The sequence below is a fragment of the Rutilus rutilus genome, assembly GCF_951802725.1.
Source record: "Rutilus rutilus genome assembly, chromosome: 2".
Lineage (NCBI taxonomy): Eukaryota > Metazoa > Chordata > Actinopteri > Cypriniformes > Leuciscidae > Rutilus > Rutilus rutilus.
In genome coordinates this window covers 13,751,971-13,775,334 of record NC_140210.1, presented here as the reverse complement: position 1 = coordinate 13,775,334, position 23,364 = coordinate 13,751,971, and the positions used below count along the sequence as shown (strand labels likewise).

The window sequence follows — 23,364 nt, the reverse complement described above, 5'->3', positions numbered from 1 at the left end:
TGTATGTGTCAAAACATTGCATATATCTAAGGTCTAATACCTTATAGACAAAAAGACAACTTTTTTCCCCCAATTATATATATGTATGTGTGTGTGTGTGTGTGTGTGGGGGGGGGGGGGGGGGGGGGTGGGGTGGGTGTGAGTGTGTGTGTGTGTGTGTGTGTATTCGATTCATATGGATTACTTTTACGCTGCCTTTATAAACTCTCTGAAGCATGAAAGTTTTGGTTGCATGGACTTTCAATGTACAGAAATCTCTGCCTATCTTTGAGGATGAATGAAAGTCTTATGGGTTCGGAACGACATCAGGGTGAGTAAATGATAACAGAATTCTCCATTTTGGGTTAACTGTCAGTTTTTAACTTATTATATAACCAGTGTAACTCATTTAATAATCAGTTCTGTGGTGTTAAAATTGTTATCATGAAATTGTATTGCTTTTTGAGTCCACTATTGAAATTCTGCTATTGTAAGAACCCAAGTTTGTACACAAATAAGCAATCAGTTAAAGTGTAAGAAAACAAAAGCATAAAAGGAAAGACAAATTCATATACAGTTTTATAATTTACAAGTGGCTCTAATTTTTCAATCACTCAAAAATAATATTAAATGCATATTTAATATACCCTAACAGCAACACCTTTTTTGATACCTTACACTGTAAAAAATTTGCTGTAGTTATGCAGCTGTTTGCCAGTAACTTACTGTAGATTTAAATGTATGCTATTTACTGGCAACAGTTTGTTCAAAGTTAAATGAACATTAAACATTAACAAGTCTTTGTCTTTACAGAATAAAACTATAAAATAACAATCTAATGCAAAGCATTCTGGGAACCAGAAATCTTCATCAACCTTTTTCTGTTTTTCCTTCAGATTTTGGTTCCCATAATGCTTTGCATGAGGCTGTTATTTTAGTTTTATTCTGTAAAGATAAAGACTTGTTAATGTTTAATGTTAATTTAATTTTGAACAAATTGTTGCCAGTCAATAACATCAATTTAAATCTACAGTAAGTTACTGGCAAGTAGCTGCCAGTAATACTGTAATTTCTACAGATTTTTCTAACAGTGTAGGTTTAAGCAAAAGCAAAGTTAATCATGACTAATCATTATTAAGACAATATTTCACATTATAATATGCATTGCTTTAAACAGAAATTTCATGGTAGGGTTTACTCACTCTCTTACAGAGAGAAATCCTAGTTTTCTTCAGAATTCAGCTATAGCAAAGCATTACTCTGCTATGATGATGTTGATCTAAACAGTCCAGCCCATCACAGGGCTTTCCAGATACTGAGCTCAGCTGTTTTGTTTATGACCCGCCTTTGGCAATTGACCACATTGGATTCGCACAATTGTACTGACCAGTGACCATGGTGATACCAAGACCTTGACCACATCAGTCCAAACAACAAAAGCATAACAAAGCTCTGTGTTTTAGTGAAAAGTAAACCTATTCCTCTTCTTACAGCAGAATGTAGGCTAGGGATTTGAGTAAGACCATACTTATAGTGATCTGAAATCAGATATTTGATTGTTAATGTTGAATATACTTTACTGTAAGTATTTAAGCTAAATATATTTAGATTTTTCATCTTCCTAAGCAACCAATATAATAACATTTACCATGCTGCTGCCTTGACCAGCTCTGGAGGATACTATGTTATAAAACTAGTTTATTTTCAATGTACAGTAGATTTACATTTTTTATATCACTTTGGCATCTTTTTTTCATGATTAAGTGGCACATTTTCCAAACTCAAAGTACTAATTTGATAATCAAAAAGATAATCATGATCATGGCTATTTCCAAAATGCTTAAGCTTATTTTGAATAAAGATTTCATCTAGACATACCTTTCAATTTAAGTAGCATAAGTAGCAGCCTTTCAAAATGCAATTCGCATTAACTTTTCACTTGCATATGATCTCGTCCATTTAAATTCACTGATCTTAAAGTTGACATGAAACGATTGTATTTTCCCTCTTTATTGTGACGTATATCAAAGTAAAATGGCTTCTAGAATGTAGGGCAGAAATAGATTTTTAACATCGGGAATTGATTGGATTGCTGTCATGTGAGTAACAGGTTGCTAGATGAAAAGGATTGAAACTGGACAGGCAACTAATGCAACATTACTGCCCAGCCCTTGTGCAGGTGCACACATTGTGTTTGTAAAGTATCAACATCTAAACTACTATTCAAAACCAATTAATTATTTTTGCAGTATAACCACTACAGTTGACCATTTATTGTATGTAAAGTATTTGTGTGAGCATTTGCAGTTTGTTAGTATACAGCAGGATAGACAACAAGGGAGAGCAACCAATCAATGACTTTGTAGAGGCTCATCAGAGAAGTCAAAGAGGCGGCCCTGGGGCCTCTGAAAGAGGGAGGAACACTGTTGTATCAATGCCTGGGAAAAGGTCAACTGTCAATTTTGATGTACTCACTCACTTACTGTATGGAAAGATACATGTTAACAGTAAGAATGCACAATATGCACTACACTACACCATTGCTGTGTACATTAGTGCAAGTACTTGCTATCTGTATCTATCTATCTATCTATCTATCTATCTATCTATCGACCAACAGAAAGAAAGAAAGAAAGAAAGAAAGAAAGAAAGAAAGAAAGAAAGAAAGAAAGAAAGAAAGAAAGAAAGAAAGAAAGAAAGTGAAAGCGCATACTGGAGTTAAAAAAAAGAGCGATTTAACTTTTTTGAGTTAAAAAAAAAAGAGCGATTCAAGCCATAGATTGTTGGGTCATTCAAACCAACAAACCATACAAAAAGTGAAAACAACTGTATTATAGGACATAATAATCAATGTTTCACAAACTGTCTTTGATTCACTTACATCATATGACAAAGTGAAAACCCACTTTTTTCATTAAACAGGATGTAAAATAGGGCTGTGTGATATGGATTTATTTTAGCAATATTACGATTTCGATTTTAATCAGTTTTGAAACAATATTTCCTTACACACATAGGCCTACTTGTCTTATTGATGATATTTGCGGGCACCATATCTTTGCATAAATGATAGATTATGTGACGGCGTCGGTTATTTTTTATGCCTTATTTCTTATTTAGTTATGAGCCAGCTTCTTCTTCAGCTCCGACTTCGCGTGCAGCCGTACACGAGCACAAAACCTCACAACACCCTCCCCCAGTCGGTGATTGGTTGGAACACTATTTGTTTTGGTTTTGAGTGGTTGGTGAAACCAGCTGTTTTTGTGTGCAGATCTCAGAGCCTAGGCTGCCTACAGAGACGTGTTTTTTTGACGGCATGCTTATGGGGCGGGCAGCTAGCGGATCGTTAGGAAAGATTAGATGAATGTGATCATTTTTTTGGGGGGGCCTGAAATCACTGATACAACCTTTAATGTATGTTTGTATGTCATGAAAACATGTTTTTTTATTACAGCCACTGTTTAAATATTTACAACAACAAATTGGAGTAGAAACATAATTCTGCTGTATGTGCACTGTTTGTACAACTCCGTTTTTTCTTTTTTGAGTGTTAATTATTAAACAATTTGATTAATCAATTGATTATTAAATAAACTTTATTTTTGGCTTTGGCGTTTTAGTAAAAATTCATTTTGGTGCATCACTAGTAGATATATTCATTTATAACTAATAAGTCAGCAGCTTTTATGACCTCATTAATTGAAAGGCTACATAGAATATTTTGTACTTATAAAAATCCATCTGTCACACTGCAGGAATATTTGCAAAATGCAATTAATGCAATGGAAATATAAATAAATAAACACATACACAAACAAGTCAAACAAGTAGGCTACACCTCAGAGAACTAAAAATATGAAAGAAAATTAGGTGCACACATAGACAGCATATAGACATGTTTGACCTTTGCCATACATTCACAGCCCATCACCATCCATGTCACACAGGGTCGACGGCCCTCCCCCAACAGTTTCATCAGCAGCAGTAATCACCTCATCAGGGCTTTAACCCAGACAAACACACACACACACAACCAGGGCATGTGTGACATCCAACAATGAGCACAGGAGAAACCACAAAGTAATAGTAAAACTACATTCTGCTCATTCATCCTACAATAACTCTTAAGAGGAATGGCAACTGTGTTTATTTAATCAGGTTAGCTAAATTCCTATTTCTTACGAACCTAAAAGATAATGAAATTACCCTACAGTGTTGACACATCATTCAATAGAATAACCATGGAAACTGAATCATATCAACAACCTTTGAGTCTATGATTTCAGAATGAGGGCAGTGGGTAGAAAGATCTGGTTTACATCTGGCTTATATCTGTCATGTTTTACCATATGTCTTCTTGATTTATAAGAGCTTTGAGTTACCAATATAATTAACAATTCAATTGATGACAATTTTAATAACTTGAATTGAGAATCCTCCTTTAAAACTTTGTTATAAAAAATCTGTGAACAGTCAAAATACTTGTGCAAATACTCTGTTTTAACTAATAAACATAATTTGACCAATTTGTCCTCAGCAACAACCTAACCTAAAGCCTTAAAGTGTTAGTCCACCCAAAAATGAAAATATCCTGGCTCTTCCAAGCTTTATAATGGGAGTGAGTAGCGCCAGAGATTCTGAAGCCCAAAAAAGCACATCCATCCATCATAAAAGTAATCCATACGGCTCCAGGGTGTCAATGAAGGCCTTCTGATGGGAAGCGATGCTTTTTGTAAGAAAAATATCCATATTTATAACTTTATAAATTATAATCACTGGCTTCCAGTAACGGTGGACGCGGCGGAAGAGTGACCTCTGACCCCATGCATGACGTATTGATGAACAACGCGGAAGCGCAGACGATAGAGCAAAACAAAACATCAGTCACGAATTAGAAGTCTAAAACGAGAATTTGTCGGAGGATTTCGATATACTGTAAGAGAAGAGAAGCTTGAGTTTGTAGCCCTATTTGTTTATAGAGGCGCCTAACTCTCACCTAAGCTTATGCTACATTCTACATCCTACGTCATACGTCGGGTCAGAGGTCACTCTTCTGCCTGAACTCATCTAGCCTTTACTGTACACTTCTGCCTGAACACTGGCCTTTACTGGAAGCCAGTGAATATAGTTATAAATATGTTTGTACAAAAACGCATCGCTTCACTTCAGAAGGCTTTTATTAACCCCCTGCAGCCGAATGGATTACTTTTATGATGAATGGATGTGCTTTTTTGGGCTTCAAAATCTCAGGCGCTACTCACTCCCATTATAAAACCTGAAAGAGCAAGGATATGTTTTAATATAACTCAGATTGTGTTTGGCTAAAAGAAGAATGTCATATACACCTAAGATGGCTTGATGGCGAGTAAATTATAGGATCATTTTCATTTTTGGGTGAACAATTCCTTTAAATTTCCATTAAAACAGATTGGTAAGTCTAGTACATTTTTGTCCAAAATGACCAATTTGTATACTCTACATACTAAAATTAATTATACTGAAACTATGAACCATACTTAAAAACTGCTAAAGTGTCAATTTAAATCATGATAGAATAGTGCGCAGAACTTTATTTGCATACAGCTGTGAGTGCAGCACACTTAGACAACATGATTAATAAAAGAGGAAGAGATGTGCAGGAAACTGTGCAGGAACATCATTTGTTTTTGCATGTGTGATATTTTGTAGCAGATTTACAATAACTTAAACATCAATCTCTTCTACACAAAACTTGTCTAATTGTATGGTCATTTTTTGGACAAAGTATAAATCAATAACCACTTTAGTTGTATGGGAATAAACAGCAAGGACATTTTTTCTAATTTCTCCTTTTATGTTCAACCAAAAAAAAAAAAAAAAAAAAGGATAAAAATAAATAATAATCACACAGGTTGCGAACAGCAGGGTGCATACATTATGATAACATTTTTGGAGGGTTAATTTTTCCTTTCAGTGTTAAATTAAAGACAACATTCTGTCTTTAGTACCACTAAAAATATCATGAGCCACTGCCTTCCTGTATGCAAACCAGGACACTGGGCCAATCAGCTTCCTGGACGCCTCTCTGCTTCAGTGTGTGTGATTTACAGCCCAAGAAGACAAAATGATCTCGTTTATAATCTGCATTTCCTATCACAGTCTAATTTTGGTTAAGACAAACAATAATACACAATGTTTGTCTGAAATGATGTGTTGATTCAGACAAACTGCTGGCTTGGAAGTAGTGCAGTGTTACAGATAACTGCTATTACAACTGTGTGTGTATGTGTGTGTGGCAGCAACCTTAACTGATTATATACATTACAGTGATCATTAAAATTGCAATCACTGAGTGATTTACAATAGGAGAGCAGAGAGCACCACCAAGGTCTGTCTAACTGTCGAAAAGATTAACATTACAGAACACACACACACACACACACACACACACACACACACACGTCTTCTCATATCAGAGTGGCATATTTTCCTTGAATAGGCGTCAGTGCACAGTCTGCAAGTGTAGATAAACTCTTTCCAGACGTGCAGGAAGCTGAGCAGGGCTGTCACGTTACAATGAATTACCACAAAAAGAAAATGGCTTGTATAATAATGTTTAGGCATTCTGAATCTGAAATATGGTGGTGAATCGTGATGATAAAATTAATCACATGTGAATAAACCTCAATAAAAGCCGCGTCTGCTTACTGATTAAATGTAAATAGTGATAAATGGTAGGCCTAACTGTGAGATTTCTAAACATGTCGGCTACAGGTGAATTCAAGTCCGGTGACCTGAAGCATCTGAACACACTGCTTACTTGAGCTTCAGTCGAATACATGGCTTAAATAATAACAACATATTTTAATCATAAAGTTCATTATTTAAAATACCAGAGCTGTAGTTTGTATCTTAAGGCTAAATATTAATGTAGTGCATATCATTACAAACTTACAACCTAAGAACCGACAAACGAATGTTTTCTAGTTATGTCTTTTATGAAGAAATGCTTATTCATTCAAAAAAAAATAAAACAGGTTGTCTGCTATGCCATGTAAAAAGTTATAGAAGCATGTTGCATGCCGCATAATGTATCACAATATTGTTTAAAAATGCACATGTTGCTGGCATCGCAGATAGCAGAATAAAGCAACACAACGTTGGGAAAGTGCATCTCTTTGGGTGCCTTCTTTTCTCTCTATGTCTAAAAATACTTACGCGTTCTCCATGTCTGCACTCCTGCTCAAGCCGATTAATTCCAGAAAACAAAACCGTCAGATTGTCTGTCCATTCATCTTTCTCAAAATGAAACGTGAGTCACGAATAACAAACTCACTGTACCGTCAGCAACTGTCAAAAGCCAAAGGGAGGAGCTGTAGAAAGTGACCAATCAGAGCGGCTTTGATGAATGTCAGGGCGGAGTTAGCGTCTGTAAGCGCAGGTTTCCAGTTCTTTTTAGTGATATTAAGTTATGTTTTTTTTTTTTTTTTTTTTTTATCTTTATTTACTTGCTGCTACTACTTAGTCGACAGAAGCTTTTAGGAGCACAAGAGATCTATTCAGTCTATTCAGGTGTCATTGTAGGCCTACATTAAAGTACTGAATATAATACTTAAAATATTGTAGTGTCCAATGTTTTCGGAGAATATTTGTTTATTCATGATGATTCCTTTGCATGTTAGGCTCTGATTAGGTTGAGCTGTTACAATTTAAAGAGAATACTAACAAACGTGTGCGATATATTCAGCCGTCAAGAAAGTTTCACTTAAACCAGGTAATCAAGGTTGGCAACCATGGCCATCACACTACTCATTGTTAGCATGATATACATTTACACCATCAAAATTAATGATCACTTAAATAAGAGGAATATTTTTTTTTTTAAGATTGATAATTGTATTTAGTTATTTCATTTAATTAACACTATCTTCTAACATTTAAAATTGTAAATATATTTTAACAATCATCAACCGTTTCAATTGTGAATTATACAACCAGTTAAATTAATGTAATTTAAAATATGAATTCAAATAAATTTACATTCTTTATCGTCACTAAAGCATACACACAAGTATCAAAGTGAAAGTCTTGGATGCAATTATGTTGTGACAGGAAAGACCAGAATCCACAAAACATTAACTGCATAATATACATGTAATGCACAGTATTCTCATACATTACTATACAAAATGCACAATTACAAATACACAATACATTTTATACATTTTAAATGTTGCAATGATTCTTTAAACAGTTCCTGTTGCAGTACAATAGCAAAGCAGTGACTGGATACAAGCAGTACAAGGATAGTCCTTTACTCTAATCATTTACTCACCTTCATGCCATCCCAGATGTAGGCTATATGACTTTCTTCTTCACATAAACATAGACAAAGATTTTAAAGGAAATAATCCATCTCTGTGAGTCCACAATACAAGTGGATTGTAACCCATGTACGTAAGACAGTTGGTCAGAAGTGATTTTTAATAGTTAAAACAGTCACATTATTAGTATTTCTTTTATCTAGCCATATTGTTTCACTTCAGAAGGCATTGATTCATTCACTGAGGTCGCATGGATTACCGTCATACTCACTGTGTGTGGTTTAAAGTGTCTTTAGGACTCGCAGAGATGGATTACTTTCCTTACAATCTTAATTCGTGTTTATCTGTAGAAAGAAAGTAAAATGCATCTGGGACAGCATGAGGGTGAGTAAATTAAGTGAGAATTTTATTTTTGGGTGAACTATGCCCTTAAAGGGATACTCCACTTTTTTCGGAAATAAGCTCATTTTACAACTCCCCCAGAGTTAAACAGATGAGTTTTACCGTTTTAGAATCCATTCAGCCGATCTCCGGGTCTGACGGTACCACTTTTAGCATAGCTTAGCACAGATCATTGATTCTGATGAGTCCAGTAGCATTTCTTTCAAAATGACCAAAGAGTTTCAATATTTTTCCTATTTAAAACTTGACTCTTCTGTAGTTAAACCGTGTACTAAGACCGACGGAAAATGAAAAGTTGCGATTTTCTAAGCCTATATGGCTAGGAACTACTCTCATTACAGCGTAATAATCAAGGAACTATGTGGCTGTACCATGGGTGCAGCAGGCGTAGTGATATGACGCAGCGCCTGAAAATAGTCCCCAGCTCGGAAACTTCTTCCAACGTGACCGGGACTTAGTTTGTCTAACCTATAAGACCTATTTTCAGGCGCTGCGTCATATCATTACGCCTGCTGCACCCATGGTACAGCCGCACAGTTCCTTGATTATTACGCTGGAATGAGAGTAGTTCCTAGCCATATAGGCTTAGAAAATCGCAACTTTTCATTTTCCGTCGATCTTAGTACACGGTTTAACTACAGAAGAGTCAAGTTTTAAATAGGAAAAATATTGAAACTCTTTGGTCATTTTGAAAGAAATGCTACTGGACTCATCAGAATCAATGATCTGTGCTAAGCTATGCTAAAAGTGGTACCGTCAGACCCGGAGTTCGGCTGAATGGATTCTAAAACGGTAAAACTCAACTGTTTAACTCTGGGGGAGTTGTAAAATGAGCATATTTCCGAAAAAAGTGGAGTATCCCTTTAAAGGTACAATATAGCATTTTTCGCCGCGAGGGGTCGCTAACCTATTTACAATAACAAAGGCGTAGTTTGATGACGCAACATTTGCTAAGAATTATGGATCTTGTCGTCAACGTCAAGCCGACCGATCTAATAATGTTTATAGATGACTGAATACATCAATGTTTTTATCATGACTGTGATATGAAGCAGTTCGGGATTGCTAAGAGACAGCTAACAGCTCCACACGTGACGCGAGTCCCGCGGATATAAAAGGAATATGGACATTTCATTCTACCGAACTACTCGCAGAATTACTACTTACAGGTCAGTTTATGAGACAAATTAAACTTGTGAGGTAACGCAGCGCTGTTTCACTTGGTCTAACATTACACTAGCACACTAAACTGCATTTGAATGTGTTGAAATGTGTTAGTCTATCTGTATGAGACTAACCTAGCAGTAAACTAGATCAACATTAGAATAACATACAGATTATATTCTGACATTTTATCATTGTTGAACTATAAAACATTGATTAGTTTTATGTAAATGTGCTCACCTGTTTAATAAAGTAACTGTAACATGTAGAAGTGGTCGAAGTCTCGGACGTGGAGCTCTCGTTTATATAACTTTACTGTCTATGGGAGCTCTCGGCATCTCGAAAACACCGCGCTGATATTGATTCTCGTTTTAGTTCTCCTTTTTTTATACAAAGTCTGCTTGCCATGGTCCATAATGTTTGAACGAAACAACAACAGCGTGCAGATAGACATTACCAACTACAAAGTTGTCCGCGTCGTCGCTTTGGTTACTATCAGACGGCTCTGGTTCATAGCTCTGGTTGCTATGGCAGCACGAGCAGAAACCAGGGACAACACGGATATGACGGCATTGGCGGCGACAAAACGGAAATAAAGAAACGGGACGTTTCTCGAATTAAATTACAAATTTCTCCTGGTTTGAAAGTTGTTGTAAACAGTCAGGATAATGTAAGTACACAACTAAAAAAAATATATAACATAGATATAGTGATTTTTGCTATTTTTAAAGCAAAAAAGTTACATATTGTGCCTTTAACATTCATATGCTGTTGGTATGCTAATCCAAGATCAGCATGATTAATAAGAATAAAGTGCAACCTCTTGTGTAGGCCTACTTGTGAACTGTGTTTGTTTTAATCTAGAGGAAATTAAAATATTTGCTAGTTTATATTAAAATAAAATAAATCAGGTGTCTGAAGATCAAGATCCCAGTCATTCAAAGGTGATGTGTCTGAATAAAGTAAGATTATTGTCTGATAGGGACAGTGGATCTCTGGTACTATCACTCCATCAGCATCACTCTGTGTCAGCATCAGAATTTTGTTTATGGAAAAGTTGCTTCACTTCCTGGAAAATGAGAGAGGAAATGTATTATAATCTAACAATACAAACTGCTTTGAACTCCCACATACAGTAACAAGTTGCAGACTTAAAATATTTATTCCAAACAAATTATATAAATGTTTTAAGGGATTTTACAGTACTAAATATTTACCTCGGAGTCATGCAGCATTTATCATCTGTAATACGGTTGTGTAACCAGTAGATGGCTGTATAGCCCTACATATAAACATATATCCATGGCTGTGTATTCCCTAGTTGCTGGATGTTTTCAGTCATAATCACTTGCATGTATTAAGTTTAGTTGCATGTATTAAGTTGCATGTATTAAGTTTTTAATTTGGACAAATATTTATTATTAAAGACTATTAAAGATTAAACATTTTTCTCAGAAATGTTCATTTGAAGTGCATATAGCTACATATAATAGCTTTATCAGTCATATTTATCACAAAGTAATCAGAATAAATATTGCGACCAGGGCGATACTTCAAAATAATTGAGTGTTTACATGTTATGAACAAAGACGTGTTCTGTGGTCAAGTCGTGTCTCCCCTCTTTCAAAAACTCTGCATCGCAAATTAATCAGCAATTTAGAAATTCAGGTTTAAATAGCTTTATTGGCATTGTAAAAAAAGGCTTTAAATTGCCAAAGTTGAATCAGGCAGCGATTGACAGCGCTCTGGTCCAATGGCATCGGTCATTGACTGATACAGTACTTTTTGTACTTTAGGCTACAGTACAGATACTGTACAGTACTCTAGCCCAATGTTGTTTGGGGTGGCTGGGGGGAAATATGATCTAATCGAAGACTGTAACCGAATGTAGATAAACAAGTCATGTAAGTTAACGTTAGCCTATTTGGACTAAGTTAACAGTTCAATCAAGACAACACAGCTGTATAATGTTATGGGCTCTCACTGAGCTCTAAAATGCCTCTCCACCTGAAAAAAGCCAGTACTATAAATAGTATTAGTATAGTATTAAAAAAATATATAAAAAAAAAAACAGACTTACCACGAGTAGGCTAACGTTATCCAGTATCCAGATAGCGACGATGACTAATGATAATGATATCATTCGTCTGTACTCTGTACTATTCCTTCTATAAGAAATTATCTCAACAATATAGTGTAGCAGCAAATAAATACAGATATAAACTTAATATAACTCAAATTAAATAGAAAGCTGCGATTACAGACGCTCACATCCACACATAAACACACCACTGACGTCTTCACTTCCAGGTGAAGAAGCTGTCAATCAAAAACTCAGTAGCCAATGAGAACACATTGTCACTAGCCCCGCCCCCACGAGAGAAATGTGTCAGAACGGCGAACGAAAACTCAGGCAGCGTAAACGAAAACTCCAGAAGCTTAAGCGAAAACTTCAGAAGCGTAAATGAAACCTCTGGAAGCGCATTTGTAAGTTCAGATCAGCGATTGAAATATGAGAAATAGTCAGCAAAACATGCAGTGTATTAAAAACGAAGTAAAAAAAATTGCCTGCGATTTATTCTTTTTCAGTTTCAAAGATATTTTATTCAGTTTCAATTTATATTTTCATTAGTTTCTTGAAAAGCTACGTTCATTATTATTGGCACAAGAATAACTCCATAGGATGAGAGGATTTAAACAGTTCAGGTTGTGTATGTATGTGTGTGTGTGTGTGTGTGTGTGTGTGTGCGCGCGGATGCAAATTTGTACCCAGAAGTGAGTTAAATCTGACAAAATCTCCTGAATCCTAACCCTCCTTTTGGGGTCGTTTTCATTTGTAAAAACGATAGGCCTATAAAAATGATTATTATTTTTATTAAAATAAATTGTATTTAGTTTTCTTCAAATGCTACACACATTAAAATTAACTTGCTATTCACTTGTTTTCACGCATGCACCAATCTGTAGCCTACAGTATGCACTATGCCTAAAATAAAGTCCATCAAATAATTTTTCCAGATGTCAGTGTCTCTGTGTTTCATTGTGTTTATTCCCCATTTTCCTATGACCAGTTTCCCAGTGTGTCTGATTAGTTATCCCGTTCATCTGTTGTCTTGTTAATGAACTCATTAGTCCCTGTGTATTTAAGCCCTTTGTTCTGATCGGTTCCTTGTACTGTTTACGTTAATATATGTTCTGTTCCCCTGAGGTTTTAGCTGACTGTTCAGTGAGTTATTGTATTGAAGTCTGTTTCTTGATTCTAGATTCTTTCGTTTTGTACTTCCGTAGGCTACTATACCGCCTGTGACATAATTGGGTTAGGCTATTGTATTTCCATAAATTAGATGCACATTTTAGATATATTTGCTTTCATTAAAACTTATAGGTAGTTGATGAAATCATTCAATTTGCATTCAGTGTTGCTATGATGTATCTTCAATTAAAATATGGGTAATTAAATATGTAGCCTAAATATTCAAATACCTATAAAAGTCACAGAATAATTTAACTTTTCAGTTGAATCTCTTTTATAGGATTCTGCTTTGTCTGTCATCGGTTATTCAACTAAATTGATTTCAACAAAATTCATTTTTAAATGGAAAAGTTGATTAGTATTTTACATTAATGACACTTTAAAAATATAAGAAAAGTAATTAATTTATACATTCTGTAAAAGTTTTTCCAGGGTTTTCTTACCCCAGGTATATTCCTGCACATGTTAAACTTATATCAAAATATGTTACAATTTAAAAGTAAATGCACATTGTTCTAAAGGGGGCATCATACCCCATGTTACCCTACACGTATATCTCCTGAGTTTAAAGGTCCAATAAGTGATCTGGGAAATGCTAATTTTAGCCTGCTAGCGTTGAAAGCATATGATCCTGCAAATTGCTGTCCAAAACCACTGCAATGATTGAACAAACATTTTATGGTCTTATGCCTTCCACAGACAATATATATTTATAAAAATATATTTAGACCACGTTACATAGTGATTTCTATCAGGATATGAGGAGACTTTCAACTAGCATAACAACAACAAAAAAAAACCCAGCCATTGCTCCTTTAACATAAACAAATCTGTGATCTCCAAACACCTTATATATCATTAAATATTACCTATTTTTTATATATATATGTTATTATTCATATTTGTCAGTTGCCACATGACTGAATAAATTGCTGACACAATTGAGACAATCTCATTTGTGTCTTTTAAAATAATATATAGTAGGCTATACTATTTAAAGAGGCAATTAAAGAGATTATATTAAAAAAATACATGTTGTAATCTTGAATCGTTTGCATGAGCCATTGTTGATTGGATAAATTAATATATTTCATTTGTTTGAATTTCTGTTATTAATAGCATTTCTTATTTTTTTATTTTTTTATTATTTTTATTTTTTTTTAGGTCTAAGTGATGCTCTGTTGCCCTCTTGCGTTTGTATCCAAACATTCAGCCTAAATATTTTAATGCGATTATTCGAAAATAAGCTAACTTGAATAAAAAAAATAAAAAATAGAAATCGTTTATGGTGTTTAACCTGGTGTAGGCTAATGCTGGAAAATAATTAGAAAACTTTAGATTTTTGTACTATTGGTGGTGTTATTTCTATTGCCAACTGAGTCGTCAGTCCATACTTTACAGTCCATTCTTAACTACATGTTTGTGTGCTTTGTACTATTTAAGAGCTCTTTGGTTTGTAGTACAACAGTAGACCGTGTAATATTCGACGCCATCGTGGACACGTTAAACTGCAGTTATGTTCTTGTATTTGCATAAACATTTTGTTAACGTCATGCAATGGAACACAGTGTTGCTGTAGTCTGTAGTAGGCTATTTTGATTCTTGTTTGTGACTGGGACGAACAATATTGTCTTCCAGTGAACGCAAATATACAGAAATACATAAAATAATTATTAATTTGTGTTTAGATTTATACCTTTAAAACATATTTCTGAAACATCTCTAATTCTGATTTTCTCCTCCTTGTGCCTGACTCATTCCATCTACATGCTACTGTTTGAGTCACGGGGCGAGAAAGATCGACGAGAGAGCCAGAGGTAAATTAAAAAACGGTAGGTTTAGTAACCCAAAATTTGAATCCATAATATTAATGTTACATACAAATAGTCTACATAAGAATGCATCAATAATTCTGGTCTAGCCTCTTTATTTCTGTGCATGATTCTCTCCATCTAGAGAATGGAGTTTGACCACACAATGGAAAATATGGCAAGAATGGTCATGCGAAAACATTAAATTAACATGGTATGCCAGCTTTCTATTTCAAACACTAAATCACATGCACAATTCAACAATTCTGACCTGTCCAAACAATATAAATAGCTATTATGCCATCTAGTGGTACAACTGTACATACTGGAGGATCTGGAGTTAAACAATTAAAGAGAAGAGGTTTGGACTTTTGCTACTCTTCACCTAAACAATTTGCTCATTTTCAACACATGGACATTTACTTTTCTTTCTACATTCACAGATCCTAAAATTCACTTTGTCATTTTTCGTCCTCTTGGTCAACAGGGTAACTTTGAGCTGCTTTCCTCTGAGAATGACACTCAAATGCTACATTAACATCTATCTGGACTAACCTCCATACCAGTTGCTGTCTTTCTTCCTATACCTCATGACAGCTGATAGCTTTGGCATGTTTTTCACCAATAAGCTGGCGACCATCAGCAACAATTTCTCAACGCTCCACAACCAGCGACTGCTCTTAGCAATCTGTTGTCTTTCATGAAGACTGACGTTTCTCCACCTATTCTACCAACTCACCTCAAGACCATATTTTGCAAGATACAGCATTTCTCCATCTCTCACATACTGTACATCAACAACTACATCAACAACACATTTTCTGTAAAAAAAACACATTAAACTTGAAAAGATGCATTTCACCTTTACTTGTACATTTCCCGATGACTGCCACTGTATGTCACATTGGTTTAAATTGTGTGCTAAAGTAATAAATATAAATTTGACTTGTCTGTCCTGTGGTAATATTTTGCACTTTGAGTACAAGTGAATTAGGGGCAGTAAAAAAGAGATTTACTGATAGAATGATGAATCAGTTTATTCATCATTCATCAACCTTGCAAGGCTGTGTGTGGGACAGTTAGACAGTTAGAGGAAATCTTTCCTGGCATCAACAATGACAGCCTAAAAAAAAAAAAAAAAAAAAAACGGAGATACACTTGAACTTTACTTCCTAAAACCTTAAAAAAAAAAAAAAAATCCCCCATAAATCACTGTAAAAATAGAAGATAACTGTTTGTTTCTCATATACTGTTATTTATAATTCTCTAAATAAACAATACATCAGAAAATTCTGATCTGACCTCAGAGTAAACATTGACCATACACTGGACATAATAGCTTTGGCTAATTTTATTAGTAGCCAAACACAATAAAAATAAAATTGTTACAGGAGGGACTTTTGCATTCCTTTCACAAGTCCATTTGCCCATATAATCTTTAAGATAATAAGGTTAAGTGTATTTGGCTTGCTGTCTGCAGTGGAGGGGCTTGAGGAAGCAGCTTCAACTCGAGCTTAGATATCACTTTAGATAAATACTTTAGAGTTGATCAGTGCTATACAACACAATTTCTCTAGCTGAACGGTAAAAGCATAAGAGAGAGGTCTAATGCGCAACAGAAAAAGCTCTTTCCGTCCATTCAATATTTAAACAGACCCTGATGTAGTGTGATGGGCATGATGTTTTTTTGTTTTGTAACCAGTTATTTTTAGTCTCTCAGTTATCAGGCAGTATTTAAACCAAACTGGACATAGCCTATATATTCTATGAATAAATATTATCTTTACCAAGAATGTTAGTCAAATGTTACTTAATCAAACGCAAAGCAACGTTGTTATAATCAAAGAAATCTACATTTAGAACTGATCGTGAGAGGTATTTTTTTTTTTAGTTTAGATATTCCTTCTAGCAGAAACTATTTAAGACATAAACACCAAAATCATCCAGACAAGCATAAAAGACAAGAATAAGCCTTTGTACATGTATGGGTATGTATGTAAATGGGTTTACATACATTTAACAATTAAACATACATTTAACTATGTACTTGTGTCAAAAATGTAATTTAGTATGTACTTATTGGGTTCATATTGTAATGCACAACACTTTTTCTGCTATTAAGGTGAGATACAAGTTAGTGACAGATTTCATGGTATGGTTAGTTTTAAGGGTCAAGTGTAATTATAGATGTAATTAATGAAATAAATTTAAGCTGTAATTATGCAGGTATTTAAAAAATATATATATAAGTACAATGTAAAAACATGTATGTACAAAATAAGTGCATTTTATCAACTGATTAATTTAAATCACTGTACAGATTTACACTCAATATAAAGTGGGAAAAGCAAACAAGCTGTACCTTTGCAGACAGATGACCAGATTAAATCTAATTTGCTATGATAATCTATCTGCACAATGACATTGACATTCATCACCAACACAAAGTCAAGAGTAAATAAACCATTTTGAATGTGTTCGTGCAAACGGTTTTTGTGTATGTACAGTATGTGTTTGGCTCAATATACAACTGAAAACAAGTTGTCAAAACATCATCAAATTCAATCAGTTCACACAAATCATTTTAAAAGTAGTAGAGTAATGATGTGATGGAGGACATCTGTGAGAAAAACATTTTCACACATCTTTAAAATGATTACATGAGCATGGCAGGCATTAGAAATGTTTAAAACTTACGCTTACTTTGTAGGTACCCAGAAGTCCTAAGAGTCCTTTTTGCATTGAATTATAACGGTCTTGTTGAGAGAATAACTATTCGCACTGCCTACAGCATTCAAAGTGAACGTCATCTTGCTGAGTCTCACTAGGATGCTTCATGTAAGACCAATTTGATGAATTATTCAGCTGTTCGTGAGGAGGGCGGAAAATATAAATAAATCATAGATTAGCCTTGTTTGCAGAATAAGACTGTTTTAAAAAATAAAATCAATGTTGCAGGATACTGTCCTGTGACAGATAGGTGTGTTGTTTCTTTCATATTCATTCAGACCTTCCTCTTGAGCTGGCAGACATTCTAATCTCCAGAACATTTTTGGTCAGTGATTTAAAAGTTTAACAACTAAAGTGAACACATCATTGATTTGTGGTGAATGTATCTAATGAGTGATTATAATCAAGGTATTAATCAATATTTTTCCTTCTAAATATCACATGAGTTGAATGACTTCTCTAGGCTTATGAGATTTTACTTGTTATAGAAGTTACTAATGTGATTACTGAACTGTTCTTTTCATGTATTCTCTAATGTCTGTTTTAAATATCTGAGAGGTGACTGAAGGGTCTGGCCCATGCCAGGAATGCAGTAACAACACATCTGTTCTTCTAGCTCACCATGACGACTATAGGTCGTACCATCTCTATTCGTACCATCTCCCTTCTGAATGTGGAGGGCAAGATATTCTTTGGAATATTGGCGAGCAGACTCACCACCTTTATGCTGAGCAACAAGTATATGACACCTCAGTACAGAAGGGGGAGTCCCAGGAGTTCCAGGGTGTATCGAGCATACAAGCGTCATCTCAAAGATAATTGAGGATGCAAAGCACAACCACGGAGATATTGCAGTCCTGTGGCTCGATATATATCCAATGCATATGGAACTGTCCCTCACAAGCTGGTGGATCTCACACTACATGTGTACCATGTCCCAGGGAAAGTCCAGCACCTCCTGCAGGAGTATTTCAACCGTTTCAGGATGCGATTCACCTGTGGGGACTTCACCACCAGCTGGCAGCGGTTTGAAAAAGGCATCGTAACTGGATGTACCATCTCGGTTATCTTGTTTGCAGCTGCAATGAACCTCTTGGTCAAGACAGTGGAGAAGCCTATAAGAGGTGCAGTTCTGGCAAGCGGGATTCAGTAGGCTCCAGTTAAGGCATTCATGGATGAGCTGATCATAACGGCAAGATCATTCCCAGAAGGTCGGTGGATTCTGGAAGATCTATGCAAGACAGTATCGGGAAACGGAAGTGAACGCTGGCACGTATGGTTGCAGCTGCTTTCTCCGTAAATTTTTTGTTTTCTCTCTTTCTCTCTGCCTCTCCTGCTGCTTACATTCGTAATTTCAGCAGGGAAATATATGGTTATGTACTCAGCAACTCAACAACTAACCTTGATGGATTAACTTGCCTGTTGATTCGTTAAAGTCTACATTCTTGGCTGCTGTGGTTCGCGGCCTTGCCGGCCATTAACCTACCTGCTGATGTTCTCGACTGCTGCCGTTTGAAAATCCACTATGGCGATCAACGGATCGTTCCTATGGACTGTTTCTGTCTGGATCATTCTCTCATTTTTGCTTGATCCGGTTTCGTCAGTTCTTCGGTACTCAGTGGTTGAACTTTTCCAGCTGCGACTCCATATATCCGACTCACCCTCGGTTTTACATCTACATCCGGATCTAGTTTTCCATCAACGGCATAAATATGTCCACCGTGGATACGGATGGAGATTCAGCATTGATGACTCAAAACCAATAAAATATTTCTGGTCATCATCACCTCGTCCGCCAAGAAAACACCACCGTGCTGTTAATCGTGGTGTGCTAGCTGACTTAGCCAGGTCAGCTAGGGCAAATCCTGGCTACAGCCCTGTCTCTGTCTGGGCTGTTTAACATCCGCTGGCTCACAAACAAGGGTCTTTTGATCTACGATCTTTAGCAGGAAAACAAATTTGATTTTTTGTGCCTGACTGAAACCTGGCAACGGCAAAATGATTACGTACAACTAAACGAGGCTGTACCTCCCGGGTTTGTTTACACCTGTCAATCACGCGTGTCAGGTCGTATCCTGGTCGCCCGCCTGCTATACGTGGTGTTTTGAGTTATTCATCTGTTCAACCTGCCTTAAAGGTATAGCGGAGGATTTTCTTTTTCCGGGTGGATCATCAAGACTATTGGTCCTCCTAAGTGTCAATCATTCTGGTGATATGTTTACGTAAGGCCGTCGTACGTGCTCGTGCACACGATTCACACGATGGAGTGCGCTCAAAACACAGGTTGGGCTTCCCACTGATGCCTCAGTCGCGAAGTTTCTACTTGACAGGTAAAGTTTGGCATGCTATTTGGAGAAATCCATTTAAAATCACTGCTAGTAAAAGTTAATGTAAGCTATGATTAGCTTGTGCATGCTCTCTCGTGCACACGTTTAATAGGCGTTCCCTCTCGGGAGCAGGTAGAGTGTTGCGCATGTGCATTTTTTCAAAAAGTGGAGAGGGCGGTTCTTTTCTAAAATTCGGGAAAATCCCCCGCTATACCTTTAAATAAACTGTTTACTTGCACTTGGATCTACGACTCTCATTCTGACAATAACGTAAGATACAAGATAATGGAGCCTTTTATACATTTTCGTGTTTCTTTAGAAATAAATAATGGAGTCTTTAAACGCCTCAGATGTAAAGTTATTTGCCGTCAAAGTGACGTCAAAATGAATGGGAGTCAATGGAATGCTAACAGCAGGTGATGGTCCGCTAATCAATGGCGGCCCCCGGGGAAGCTTCATTTTTTTCTGAAAGATTACCCCCTTGGTTATTATCCCACTTTTTTTTTACATTACATTTTGCCCCAGTTTCTAGTCGTTTATGGTTTGGTTGTCTTATGCTGTGGCTCCTCCTGCTGGTGACTAGGTGTACTGAATCAGTAGCTGCCTGATGTTATATTACTCTTTTTTCCCTCATGCACCGTGTGATGGTTTTGGAGACCATCACACGGATTTAAATAATAACCTAAACTGTCACAGCCAAAGTGCCATCTTTTAACAATATCACTGCTGAAGGACTTGATAATTTTATGTTGTTTCTGGTTTCTTGAATACAACTTGTGTCTCTCTGAATTCATTGGGTGCAATGATTACACCTTACTACCAGTGCAGAAACAATTGAATACATTTGCATATTTGGCTTTAATCCAAAAAGACTAGGGCTGGGCAAGTGGGATTACATTTTTTTGCCATTGCATGTATTCCCTGAGAATTTACCCTATATCCTTGGCATTGCTAGAAATATGTGCTCTCACAGAAAACTATTCAAAATGACTGTTAACTAACTGTGCAGCAAGCTAGTCACTCTAGCACAAGGATTTTTTTCTGTTTATATAAAGTTTTAGACAAACAGTGTCTTATTCAAACCCATGTATAAGTGATTTATGTGTCACCCATGTAGCTATAAACTGACCATTTATTAACCTAACTATTGTTAACCGAGGGACTGTATATTTTTCTGGGTCAAGCTCAAACCAATTATATCAACAAGCATCATAGTGTCTCAAACATGTACTGTATTTCAACATACAGTATGATTACACAATTATCTACATTAGTAGATAGGCTAGATTGTAGATAGTAGATAAGTATTTAGCTTCCTGAAATGATTTATTTTATTTGATAAGAACTCTGATGACATGCAAATCTGTGCCATTTGTTTAATGCTAAATATTTTTCAACACAAAATCATTTTGTACTTAGATTTTATGACAGAATAATTGTTTTATGTGAACTACTTCAGTCATAATTTACACACCCTCATGTTGTTCCAAAACTGTTTTACTATTTTCTTCTGTGAAGCACAAAATAATATATTTTGAGGAATGTTTTAGTGTTCATACAATAGAAGACAATGGTAACCAAAAATGTTTTTAAATGAACTATCCCTTTAAGTGCCATGGACAGAGGTGTTTTCACTTAGTTAAATTGTAGTTTGATATTTAGAGTGATACAAATAAAACCCCCTTTAAGGGTAAATAGTTCTCCACTGGAACAGCATCACTATAGCAACTTAGGAGCTAGAATAGAGACCACCATAAAAGTCAGGCGGTGGGAAAAGGATCTCACGCCAGCATCACCCAGCACCGTTTATGCTCCTTCACAGAATGAACAGCAGGTGGCATTCTAGTAGAGAAAACGTAAAAAAGGTAGGATGAAATGAGAGCGTTTGCCCAGAGCTACAGGGGTGTGTTGAGCTTGTGTGGGTGCAGGTACCGTGTAAAAAAGAAAGACTAAAAAGAGTGGAGTTTTTTTGTGGTACTTTTGCTGTTATCAGTGTGATTTTCCCTCTTTTTGTTTGCCGTACTATTTTTCATTTGCATCTCTTTCTCTTTCTCGCTCTCACACACCCACACAACTAAACATTGGGTGTGGTTCAAAAAAAGGTAGTAAGCACTCCATAGCTAATAATATTACCTCCTCCCCTCCCCTAAGGAGCAAAAATAACACATTGTAATTCACAATTGGCAAACTGAAATTTTCTCAGTGTACTTTTCACATGTATTTTATTGATGAGCTTATGTTGATTGTATATTCTACAATCACAGATGAAAGGGCTCAGAAATAACATTCAAAATAGAAAATTAAAGCAATATCAATAAAATATACACATTGACACATATGCCCAAGTTGTCTGACTTGGACAAATGCAACTTTCATTTTTATTTTAAAGTTATAGCTTAAAGTGATTTTGCTCCAAATTTTGCTAGTTTTATCTACAGCTGGAACAAGGATTCCATTGTGTCAGACTTCACCATGTTGCCATGGATATATTCTAAAGCATGTTAACCAATCAGTGCTAAATACAGATATGTCAACACATAAACCTTTCTAAGAACATAAAAAGGCATTGTACATTGTAACTGAGGTACACCTGCAGAATCATTGTGAAAAGACAATGATTCACTTGATGAGTGAGCCATCAGAATATAAGAACCAGAGGTGGCAAATATGATTCTAGAGGTAGAAATCAGGATTTTTAGGCTATTTTTTGTTATCATGCTGTGAAATCAGTATTGTCTTCATCAGCTGACAACTATCTATGGTTACACTTTATTTTAAGCTGTCCTTGTTACAGTGTAATTATACAGTGTACTGAGTAATATGAATTAACTACATGCACTTACTATAGGTTTAGGATTACATTTGGTTTAGGGTTAGTTGCATGTAGTTATGCATCAGTTTTTAGTTATTACAACAGTAACTAAATGTAACGTGTAACTAGGACACTGTAAAATAGTGTTACCCTATCTAATTTTTTTTGTATTTATAATAATTATGAATTTACATAGCCATATTCTATTTTGAGCATATACTTTATGCCCTCACCAACATGGTGGTTGCTTGATAAGGAGAAAATGGTTAAAGTACTCTTGGTGTCTGGTTCATATTGCACAGCTTTTACCACTGTATTAATCAAAACTAATTATGTTTAACCAGTAACACTTTTACAATATGGTTCAATTTGTTAAACTGAATTTTAACTAATCAGTTAATGCATTAGGTCTCTAATACTATCAATGAACAGCTGCTTTTGTCGCATGTATTAATCTACAGTAGGTTCATGTTAATTTATTATTGTTCATAATACATTTGCTAATGTTAATTTTACATTTCGTTAGCCTCATAGCATAATTGCCTAAGTAATATTTAAAAAAAAAGGACTTAGGCAATTATGC

General features: G+C 35.6%; 1 protein-coding gene across 3 annotated transcripts in view; it reads right to left on the bottom strand.

The window, feature by feature from the left end:
- Positions 1-7,303, bottom strand: part of trim2a (tripartite motif containing 2a) — a 36,017-nt gene extending 28,714 nt beyond the window's left edge. The window contains exon 1 of one of the 3 annotated variants that reach the window (XM_084401674.1): positions 7,177-7,303. The gene's annotated coding sequence lies outside the window, so the exon portion shown is untranslated. The remainder of the gene's footprint in view (positions 1-7,176) is intronic. The other 2 variants (XM_084401672.1, XM_084401673.1) reach the window with 2 other exon arrangements.
- Positions 7,304-23,364: the final 16,061 nt, after the last annotated feature.